Genomic DNA, 7613 nt, shown 5'->3' on the forward strand with positions numbered 1-7613 from the left:
GCCATCCATCAGCAATATACCATGTCTATCAGGAAGCAAGGTAAGACCCAAGTGCAGACCGCAGTAGCCCTGGTGTCAGGGGCTCTTAATCTAGTCCATTAAATAACACAATGCCCCAATATCAACTGTTTGTAATGAACACGATGGGAGACAGAGCTGGTTTCAAGCGCAGGGCGCAGCAGGTGTTTATTTGTAAAGGACCACAGGAGGAGGCAGGTAGCTGGGTCCAGGGGCAGGCAGAAGGCCATACACAGGGGGTCCAACAAGGCAACAGTACAGGCAGGGAACAGACTAGTAACGTCGTCCAGGAGATCAGGCAATGGGTTGATAACAGGAAATCCGATAGGCTAAATGACAGGCAGGGAAGAAAGCGCGAGAAAAAATAAATATCATACACAGACAGATTAAATTACAGGAACACCAGCGCTCCAAATAGAGGTGTGTCAAAACAACAACAAAATGATGATGGGGTGCAAAGAACTGAACTAAATAGTGTGTGATAATGACATACAGGTGTGTGAACAGGTGATCAGAATTCAGGTGATTGGGATCTGGAGAGTGAGCTGCGTTCAGGGGATCTATGTGTTTGAGAGTGGGCTGGAAAGTGAGCTGCGTTCAGGGGATCTACGTGTTTGAGAGTGTGAGTTGGAAGCAGACGTTACACTGTTATTTATAATGCCGCCTCCCTCTGTCATTAATGAAGCTTTCAATTATCGTCTCCACTCTAATGCAGGTGAACAAGTGGAATGGGGAAAAGGTAGGGTCCCGTCTTTGTCCAGTTTGCTGTCAAACTACACCAGCCTGAGGGTCAGTTTGTTTGTGCTTTCATGCCAACTCCTTGTCACTCATTGTCATGCCAAACATGACAGGGACAGCGATTGTAACGGCTGTCGCTCTCCTCATCCTCGGATGAGGTGAGGAGAGAAGGATCTTCAGACCAAAACGCAGCATTTGGGAAATAAGCCATCTTTATTATAAATACGATGGCAACACGAAACGAAACAAAACACTTTCAAAACTACAAAACAAGAAAACGACGTTGACGAAACCTGAACATAAACTTACATAACTAAACATAAACTCACGTACAGGAAACAGACGACATCGAAACGAAACGAAACAAACAAACGCTACAGTCCCATGTGGCACGAACATACATACTGACACAGGAGACAATCACCCACAACGAACACTGTGACAACGCCTACCTAAATATGACTCTTAATTAGAGGAACGCCAAACACCTGCCTCTAATTAAGAGCCATACCAGGTAACCCAAAACCAACACAGAAACAGAAAACATATAATGCCCACCCAACCTCACGTCCTGACCAACTAACACACATAACAACTAACATAAATAGGTCAGGAACGTGACATTACCCCCCCCCACAAGGTGCGAACTCCGGACGCACCAGCACAAAGTCTAGGGGAGGGTCTGGGTGGGCATCTAACCACGGTGGTGGCTCAGGCTCCGGGCGAGGTCCCCACCCCACCATAATCCATCCTAGCTTCCTCCCTCCAAGAATGTCCACCCTCTTTTTACTCCCACAAAATCCTCTTAATAACATCACTAATAAGGAACGCACCGGGACAGAGAGATAAATCAAGACAGAGGGATAGATAAGAATATAGAGGTAGATCAAGATAGAGAGGGAGATCAGGATAGAGGGGCAACTCCGGACTGAAAGGCAGCTCCGGACAGAGACAGAGCTCTGGACTGATGGGCAGTTCTGGGTATCTAGCCGTTTCAGGCTGAAGGGCAGCTCATGGCTGACTGACGAATCTCGACGCTCATGGCTGGCTGACGGCTCTCGACGCTCATGGCAGGCTGACGGCTCTCGACGCTCATGGCAGGCTGACGGCTCTCGACGCTCATGGCAGGCTGACGGCTCTCGACGCTCATGGCAGGCTGACGGCTCTCGACGCTCATGGCAGGCTGACGGCTCTCGACGCTCATGGCAGGCTGACGGCTCTGGCTGCTCATGGCTCTCTGACGGCTCTGGCTGCTCATGGCTCTCTGACGGCTCTGGCTGCTCATGGCTCTCTGACGGCTCTGGCTGCTCATGGCTCTCTGACGGCTCTGGCTGCTCATGGCTCTCTGACGGCTCTGGCTGCTCATGGCTCGCTGGCGGCTCTGGCAGATCCTGTCTGGTTGGCGGCTCTGGCAGATCCTGTCTGGTTGGCGGCTCTGGCAGATCCTGTCTGGTTGGCGGCTCTGGCAGATCCTGTCTGGTTGGCGGCTCTGGCAGATCCTGTCTGGCTGACGGCTCTAGCGGCTCCTGTCTGGCTGACGGCTCTAGCGGCTCCTGTCTGGCGGATGGCTCTGTAGGCTCATGGCAGACGGGCGGCTTTGCAGGCTCATGGCAGACGGATGGCTCAGACGGCGCTGGGGAGACGGATGGCTCAGATGGCGCTGGGGAGACGGATGGCTCAGATGGCGCTGGGGAGACGGATGGCTCAGATGGCGCTGGGGAGACGGATGGCTCAGATGGCGCTGGGGAGACGGATGGCTCTGGCCGGATACGGTGCACTGTAGACCTGGTGCGTGGTGCCGGAACTGGAGGCACCGTGCTAATGATAAGCACCTTCCTACTAGTGCGGGGAGCAGGGACAGGGCACACTGTATTCTCAAAGCCCACTCTATAACTGATGCGTGGTACCGGCACTGGTGACGCCGGGCTGAGGACAAGCACATCAGGATTAGTAGGGGGAGAAGATACAGTTTGTACAGGGCTCTGGAGACGCACTGGTAGCTTAGTGCGTGGGGCCGGAACTGGAGGCACCGGGCTAGATACACGCACTACAGGGAGAGTGCGTGGAGGAGGAACAGGGCTCAGGATACGCACTGGTAGCCTAGTGCGTAGTGTAGACACTGTAGGTACTAGGCTGGGGCGGGGAGGTGGTGCCGGAAATACCGGACCGTGGAGGCGTACTGGCTCTCTTGAGCATTGAGCCTGCCCAACCTTACCTGGTTGAATGCTCCCGGTTGCCCGACCAGTGCGGGGAGGTGGAATAACCCGCACCGGCCTATGTAGGCGAACCGGGGAAACCATGCGTAAGGCAGGTGCCATGTATGCCGGCCCGAGGAGACGCACTGGAGACCAGACGCGTTGAGCCGGCCTCATGACACCTGGCTCAATACTCAATCTAGCCCTACCAGTGCGGGGAGGTGGAATAACCCGCACTGGGCTATGCACTCGTACAGGAGACACCGTGCGCTCTACTGCGTAACACGGCGCCTGCCCGTACTCCCGCTCTCCACGGTAAGCCTGGGAAGTGGGCGCAGGTCTCCTACCTGCCCTTGGCCCACTACCTCTTAGCCCCCCCCCCAAGAAATGTTTGGGAATTACTTACGGGCTTTTTTGGCTTCCGTGCCAGACGCGTTCCCTCATAGCTCCGGTTCCTCTCTCCGGTAGCCTCTGCTCTCCTCAGTGCCTCCACCTGTTCCCATGGGAGGCGATCCCTACCAGCCAGGATCTCCTCCCAAGTGTAGCAACCCTTTCCGTCCAATACATCATCCCATGTCCATTGCTCCTTTCTCTCCTGTCCCTTACTCCGTTTAGTTTTCCCTTGCCGCTTGGTCTTAGCGTGGTGGGTGATTCTGTAACGGCGGTCCTCTCTCTCTTCATAAGAAGAGGAGGTGTATTGAGGGAGCCAAGGCGCAGCAGGTTGTGAATACATAATGAATTTAATGACAAGACGAAAAACGAACACGAACTACACTTGAAATGATACAAAATAACAAACGACGTAGACTGACCTAAACATGAGAACTTACATAGACACGAAGAACGCACGAATAGGAAACAGACTACATAAACCGAACAAACCGTATACAGTTCCGTATGGTGCAAACATAACACAAACACGGAAGACAATCACCCACAACGAACACTGTGACAACGCCTACCTAAATATGACTCTTAATTAGAGGAACGCCAAACACCTGCCTCTAATTAAGAGCCATACCAGGTAACCCAAAACCAACACAGAAACAGAAAACATATAATGCCCACCCAACCTCACGTCCTGACCAACTAACACACATAACAACTAACATAAATAGGTCAGGAACGTGACAGCGATGGAGTTGGCAATGGCACAAACAAATCTGTGACCAGGCTAAAACTCCACTGGACTCACTGAGAACCGCCGGTACAATTTTTGCAGATTGCAAGTCAGCCTTGTTTAGCCTGTTATCTTCTGGGAGTGCTATATTATCTTGTCCTCGTAGGCGGCAGTATGACGATATAGATTGGAATTTGTGCCAAGAAAATGAATGGAATAAAATGGATTGCTATCAATGAGCTCAATTGTAAGAGACCAGGACGTAAGCACAAGGGATGTACAGTAAACAGTTACACTGTAGGCCTTCTGAGAATCCATGTATCTAAATTAACAGGTGTGACACACGGTCTGAACACTACAGTAAGATGTGCAGGCCGGTATTCCTATTGTTTACATCCGTCAGACTAACTGCTATGAATGGTGAAGGTCGCCACAGTTCAAGATGGATGTTGTGTTACATGTTGCTCTGACTGCTTGCATTGCATTTCCAATACATTGGGTTTTTCTTATAGGGATTGCTCAAGAGGCCTATGACATCAGCAGGTACACCTAATGCTCTTGGGGCAAACATGATAGGACCTTACACGATACCGCCAACACTTCATGTCAGTTTGACAGCTGTTCTGATGACAACTTTGGCCCGAGACCTCTCAAGCAGTATCAATTGAGAGATTCTGAGCTCAAGAGTAATGAAAAACTCAAGGTGTGGTCTTTTCATACGGCAGTGTGGACACTTAGGAAGGTTTTTGAGGGTTACGCCGTGTTAATCCACTTTAGTTCCATCTCTAGCCTCACCTCCAATTTCCAAGGCTCTACTCTGTGAACCTAAATGGAATCATCCCGACGATAGAACTTCAATCATCTTCATCAGGGGAAAATAACTGGCCAATTTGCATTAATAACATGACGAACGGGGTCCATCGCTAGGCGACTTGCACCGTGTTTCCAGTGTGTGTATAATCAGTTTAGCCTAGTGTTGCCATACACATAGTTTCTCATGGCCGGGGCTAATGGGCTATGTGCTATCTGGCAGATCTTATCTCAGGCACTAAATGTATCGCAATCACTGCCACTGCGGCCGCACAGCGTTTACCCGTCGCTTTTAATAAAGCCGCGGCAGAAAGCGAGCTGCACTGCCTCCATTTCAAAAGATTTCAGGCAGTCGGATCAGTCCATCATGCAGGACTGCAGAGAACACGAGGCGGGAATTAGATCATAACTAAGGTTGCCACAACTACTTTTTCACCCTTTGTGTCACTTTCTGGTTCTCTGTGCCAAGGTGAAATGTAGGCAATGCTGTTGAGGGAGGTAAAGTTACAACTAGAAGCCTCTGTAGTGGGGGAACCAAAGCTTCAAACACTTCGATAAGGGCTTTGTGGATACGGCGTCTTGATATTCTTCAGATTAAACCATCAACGCTAACTGGTATTACCTGGTCAAAGCCTTGCAGATTCCTGCTCTTTGAACAAGCTCAACAAGCTCACCTAATGAGGCTTAACAATGCGAATCAACCAAACGAAGAACCCATATGGGGGGGGGGAATTATTTAAAATACGTATCACAGAACACAACACAATACAGTCTGTCTCATGGGAGGCCAAAAAGCCCCCAACAAGCCACGCCTCCAAGTCTTCTAATTGGCTGCTGCAGCTACAATGTATTTTGTCAAAATACATTTGTATTGTACTTGACACATACCAAAAGCAATGGCTACAAAAATGATACAGATCTTATCTTAAACCGCACACGCTGTTCAAAATTAAAATACATCCAACTCCGAAATGCTCTCAATGCCCTCAGGGTGCTCCTGGGAACCTTCATTCATATAGAGCCAACATATATTAAGGAACTGACAGTACAAAATTGCGCCGGAGAAGAAGGCAGATGTTTTACGCGCCCCAACCGATTTTGTTTTTTGTTTTTGTTTTTTTGCGTTGTTTGTAAAAAAAAATAATAATAATAATATAAAAAATTATTTTGTAAATAATGTTGCCGCTACCGTCTCTTATGACCGAAAATAACTTCTGGACATCAGGACTGTGATTACTCACCACAGACTGGCAGAAGGGCTGCCTTCTGAGAATTCGTAGGCGATCGAATAAACCCCCACTTCCTTCCATTCTGCTAGCAAACGTGCAATCTTTGGACAATATAATAGATGACCTATGTGGAAGATTAAACTACCAACAGAACATTCAACACTGTAATATCTTATGCTTCACGGAGTCGTTGCTGAACGACGACACTATCAACATACAGCTGGCTGGTTATACGCTGCACCGGCAGGATAGAACAGCGGCGTCTGGTAAGACAAGGGGCGGTGGACTATGTATTTTTTTAAATAACAGCTGGTGCAAGATATCTAAGGAAGTCTTGAGCAATTACTCGCCCGAAGGAGAGTATCTCATGATAAGCTGTAGACCACACTATCTACCTACAGAGAGTTATTAAAGTGACTTCCTGCCATCCAGGAGCTATATACCAGGCGGTGTCAGAGGAAGGCCCTAAAAATTGTCAAAGACTCCAGCCACCCTAGTCATAGACTGTTCTCTGCTACCGCACGCCAAGCGGTACCAGAGCGCGAAGTCCAGGTCCAAGAGGCTTCTAAACAGCTTCTACCCCCAAGACATAAGAGCATCTAATCAAATGGTTACCCAGACTATTTGCATTCCCCCCCCCCCCTCTCCCTCTTTTACACTGCTGCTGCTCTCTCTTGTTATCATCTATGCATAGTCACTTTAATAACTCTACCTTCATGTACATATTACCTCAACTAACCGGTGACCCTGCACATTGACTCAGTACCGGTACCCCCCTGTATATAGTCTCGCTATTGTTATTTTAGTGCAGCTCTTCAATTACTTGTTACTTTTTTATTTCTTATTTTTTTTAACTGCATTGTCGGGTTAGGGGCTCGTAAGTAAGCATTTCACTGTAAGGTCTACACCTGTTGTATTCGATGCATGTGACTAATACAGTTTGATTTGATTTGATCTGTGTCTCTGTTTTCTTCCTACCTCCACTGCACTCACCTCTGAGCTTTCTCTGCTAAGCCTGGCATCCTTTTCCACAGCACTGGCACCAGAAGACCAGGGGACCACACAGCCTGTGCTGGGCCCAGCAATATCCTAGTTGCGAATGAATAAACACATTTATTATATAAAGAAGATAGACTACTGAATGAATACCTAATAGATGACCATTGGCGCATGAAAGCCTAGCTCCTTATATTGCAAATATAAGTGCCTGGCTGTCATACATAATGGTTCATTAGTATTACATATATATAATATAGAGCCAAAATATAAATAAATTGGCATTACATGTGTCTCTCTCTATCACTCTTTCGCTCTCTGTGTGTCTGTGTGTTCTCCCTACGTCCACTACACGTGACTGCAGCAGCCTAGCACCACTGGGACAGGAAGACCAGGGGACCACACTGCATGTGACTGCAGCAGCCTAGCACCACTGGGACAGGAAGACCAGGGGACCACACTGCATGTGACTGCAGCAGCCTAGCACCACTGGGACAGGAAGACCAG

The sequence above is a fragment of the Salvelinus fontinalis genome, chromosome 42 (genome assembly GCF_029448725.1).
Source record: "Salvelinus fontinalis isolate EN_2023a chromosome 42, ASM2944872v1, whole genome shotgun sequence".
Classification (NCBI taxonomy): domain Eukaryota; kingdom Metazoa; phylum Chordata; class Actinopteri; order Salmoniformes; family Salmonidae; genus Salvelinus; species Salvelinus fontinalis.